At 31.7% G+C, this 4606-nt stretch overlaps 1 long non-coding RNA gene across 1 annotated transcript; it reads left to right on the forward strand.

Moving 5' to 3' along the window:
* The first annotated feature begins 154 nt into the window (after nt 1–154).
* On the forward strand, nt 155–1395 carry LOC143059133 (uncharacterized). The gene is made up of 2 exons (XR_012973396.1): nt 155–974; nt 1184–1395. It is a non-coding gene; the product is annotated as an uncharacterized LOC143059133 (long non-coding RNA).
* Nucleotides 1396–4606: the final 3211 nt, after the last annotated feature.

Genomic DNA, 4606 nt, shown 5'->3' on the forward strand with positions numbered 1-4606 from the left:
CTTAGGTCATTTGGAGACAAAATTCAGCTAAATACCAAAAGTGTAAATATGTTTATTAGCACCTTACAGATTTTGATTATTTACCATTTAGGCCACACACACAAAAGATGTTAGACTTTTCAGATGAACTTAGACATGCTAGAGGTGCAGGATACATTTTTATGCCCCACCTACGATAGTAGAGGGGCATTATGTTTTCTGGTCTGTGCGTCCGTTCGTCCGTCTGTTCGTTCGTCCGTTCGTCCGTCTGTCCCATGTCAGGTTAAAGTTTTTGGTCAAGGTAGTTTTTGATGAAGTTGAAGTCCAATCAACTTGAAACTTAGTACACATGTTCCTTATGATATGATCTTTCTAATTTAAATGCCAAATTAGAGTTTTGACCCCAATTTTACGGTTCACTGATAGAAAATGATAATGCAAATTTCAGGTTAAAGTTTTTGGCTTCAGGTTAAAGTTTTTGGTCAAGGTAGTTTTTGATGAAGTTGAAGTCCAATCAACTTGAAACTTAGTATACATGTGCCCTATGATATGATCTTTCTAATTTAAATGCCAAATTAGAGTTTTGACCCCAATTTTACGGTTCACTGAACATAGAAAATGATAGTGCAAATTTCAGGTTAAAGTTTTTGGCTTCAGGTTAAAGTTTTTGGTCAAGGTAGTTTTTGATGAAGTTGAAGTCCAATCAACTTGAAACTTAGTATACATGTGCCCAATGATATGATCTTTCTAATTTAAATGCCAAATTAGAGTTTTGACCCCAATTTTACGGTTCACTGAACATAGAAAATGATAGTGCAAATTTCAGGTTAAAGTTTTTGGTCAAGGTAGTTTTTGATGAAGTTGAAGTCCAATCAACTTGAAACTTAGTATACATGTGCCCTATGATATGATCTTTCTAATTTAAATGCCAAATTAGAGTTTTGACCCCAATTTTACGGTTCACTGAACATAGAAAATGATAGTGCAAATTTCAGGTTAAAGTTTTTGGCTTCAGGTTAAAGTTTTTGGTCAAGGTAGTTTTTGATGAAGTTGAAGTCCAATCAACTTGAAACTTAGTATACATGTGCCCTATGATATGATCTTTCTAATTTAAATGCCAAATTAGAGTTTTGACCCCAATTTTACGGTTCACTGAACATAGAAAATGATAGTGCAAATTTCAGGTTAAAGTTTTTGGCTTCAGGTTAAAGTTTTTGGTCAAGGTAGTTTTTGATAAAGTAGAAGTCCAATCAACTTGAAACTTAGTATACATGTTCCCTTTGATAAGATCATTCTAATTTTAATGCCAAATTAGAGAATTTATTCCAATTTCACAGTCCTTTAAACATAGAAAATGATAGTGTGAGTGGGGCATCCGTGTACTGTGGACACATTCTTGTTTATTTTTATTTTTAATGAATCTAAAGACAAATTTTTGTGTGTGTCTGACATTGAAATAACTAATAACATGCACATTGTATTTTTTGTTTGCTCACAAAGTACATGTATAGTTTAGGGTCTCTGCACTTAAATATTTTGCCAAACAAAATCAACATTGACAACAAAACTCAACATTTTGAATTCTATTTTACAGTCAACTACAAAATCTCAGTTCTATATAGCACCATAAACACTAAATGTTCTTATAAAACTACCATTAGAAAACATGCTTGTCATAAATATCTAAGAGCAAAATGAAGAAATAAATTATAAGGAAAAAAGTTAGAAAATTTGGTGTGGCCTGAAGAATTAATTTACAATTTGTCCATTTTGTTAGGTAGAGGCTATATGCTTATCATGCACATGGAAATTAAACATCCTAGTTAGAATTTGAATAGGATTCTATGAGTAATAGGCCAACAAAATAATGAAGAGAAATGATTATATTTGTATGCATTCTTAACCCAATACTTTATGGCTTTGATTCAATAATTCAGATAAATATTATTTAGTTTTTTTATGTATATATAGATAGTAAAAAGTGATACAAATGTAACAGAGAATAACAACAAGCCTGAAGACTTATCAACCCACCTGTTGGCTGAAAGTACAGATAAATCTGAAATAAATCAATCTGCAGATGATCCTGTTTTATCACCAGGTCCAAGGAGGAGTGGTAGAGGCAGTAAACTTAAAAGCTCCCAGGATAGTCCAAGTAGTCAAGGTAAGGCTTGTTCAAACTTTGACCAGTAACATGCTATAACAGTAGATTCACTTATTTTTGTGGATTTTAAAGGAAAATTTACATGTTCTTGGATATTTAATTTCGTGATTTTGCCGAAGTTTGCAAACCAGCCTATAGGAAATTTGTCTTTTGTTAAACATTTAAATTCCTGGTTCAACTTGACCCACAAAATCCATGAAAATTGGTTATCCAACGAAAAAAATATCTGACTTTATTCTGATTGTGTGGAGTTTTTTAAAGAAATCAGATGTGGTATGAGTGCCAATAAGACAACTCTCTATTCATATCAGGATGTGTAAAAAGTACACCTTTATAGGTCAAAGTACAGCCTTCAACTTGGACCACACCAAACAGCAAGCTATAAAGGGCCAAAAAATAACTAGTGACCATATTACTGGTGTAAAACAATTCAAACAGGAAAACTGATGATCTAGTCTATATTAAAACAATACTTATGAAACAACAAACAAAGACAACTGAACAACAGGTTCCTGCATTAGGACTGGTTAAAACAAATGCAGTAGGTTTCAACATAAATTTATATCTTCCAACTAGCATATATTGTGCAATTTTTATCCCCTGTAAATTAATATACAATTTCAATATATATAAAAAGTTAAATCACAAAAGTACTGAACTCAGAGGAAAATTCAATCGTAAAGTCCCTAATCAAATGGCAAAATCGAATGACAAAACACATAAAAAGAATGGACAACAACTGTCATATATGTCATTATTATGTTCTGATGATAACATCACATGTATTTCTAGCATACTGTTTGATTTAAGGTAATAAAAGAGGAAGAAAAAGAAAAGCTGATTCTGCAGCAAATTCACCAAAAATATCAGAAATTTTCAAGGTACATAATTTTATGAAACCATGTAGTATGTTTTGTTGTCACAAGCAAAAAACACATACTGTAATTTAGGATATTTTTAAAAGTGGGGATATGTTGGTAGCTTTGACCTATAGCTATATGGCTATAACTTACATTGGAAATAAACAATTTCAATTTGTTAATATATTTAATGCTCAATTTATTTATCAAAAACTTTCATCAACTTTTTGTGGCTTTTGTCGAAGGGAATAATTTTATGATAAGCGAGCAGCCTAATGTTGAGTTGTAGTATGTATTTTTATACGCCCGTCAAAATTTTGACGGGACGTATTATGGTATACAAATGTCCGGTGTCCGTCCGTCCGTCTGTCCGTCTGTCCGTCCGTCCGTCCGTCCGTCTGTCCGTCTGTCCGGCGTAAACATGTCGCACCATAACTTGAGAACGACTTATCCAAATTTCATGAAACTTAATATAGTTGTTTCTTATGATGGTCAAATGATCTGTATACTTTTTGGTGATAATAAGATTTAAACTTTTTGAGTTACGGCACTTTGTAACTAAAACAGGGGTGTGTTTTTTTTCACATGTCGCACCGTATCTCAAAAACGTTTCTTGATTATTGCTTAAAACTTTACACACTTCTTAGTTATATTAATCTTAATATCTGTATACTTTTTGGTGATGATTCAAAATTTCATTTTTGAGTTTTTGAGTATTTTGTAAAAAAGGGGGAGGGTTTTTTTACATGTCGCGCCGTATCTCAAAAACGATTTATGATTATTGCTTAAAACTTTACACACTTCTTTGTTATATTAATCTAAAGATCTGTATACTTTTTGGTGATGATTCAAAATTTCATTTTTGAGTTATTGAGTATTTTGTAAAAAAGGGGGAGGTTTTTTTTACATGTCGTGCTGTATCTCAAAAACAATTTATTATTATTGCTTAAAACTTTACACACTTCTTTTTTATATTAATCTAAAGATCTGTATACTTTTTGGTGATGACTCAAAATTTTATTTTTGAGTTATTGAGTATTTTGTAAAAAATGGGAGGTTTTTATTACATGTCACGCCGTATCTCAAAAACAATTTATGATTATTGCTTGAAACTGTACACACTTCTTTGTTATACTAATTTAAAGATCTGTATACTTTTTGGTTTGATTCAAAATTTTATTTTAGTGATATTTGTAAAAAAAAAAACAGGGTGGTGGTTTTCACATGTACCGCCGTGTCTCAAAAACAATAAATGGTTATTGCTTAAAAATTCCTCAGAAACTATTTATGATTATTGCATAAAACTTCCACACAAGACGTCGGGCGTATCATGCGCTCATGGCGCAGCTGTTTATTACATCTGCCATGCAGCCACTTTTTCTTATCTGATAGTTCAAAATTATTCAACACTCGTTGTGAAAGGTAAATTTTCTGCAACCTTTCTAATTTTCTATGGAACTTGTTGATGGGAATGTTCAGTTATGCTTTATATAATTAATTTTTGTGCATAACAATATATAAAGTTTATGTATTTATCATTGAATTGATTTTCTTTTCTAGAAACAAAAGACAACTGAGAGCAAGACAGATGGGGAAGAGTCCA

Source organism: Mytilus galloprovincialis, chromosome 14 (genome assembly GCF_965363235.1).
Source record: "Mytilus galloprovincialis chromosome 14, xbMytGall1.hap1.1, whole genome shotgun sequence".
Classification (NCBI taxonomy): domain Eukaryota; kingdom Metazoa; phylum Mollusca; class Bivalvia; order Mytilida; family Mytilidae; genus Mytilus; species Mytilus galloprovincialis.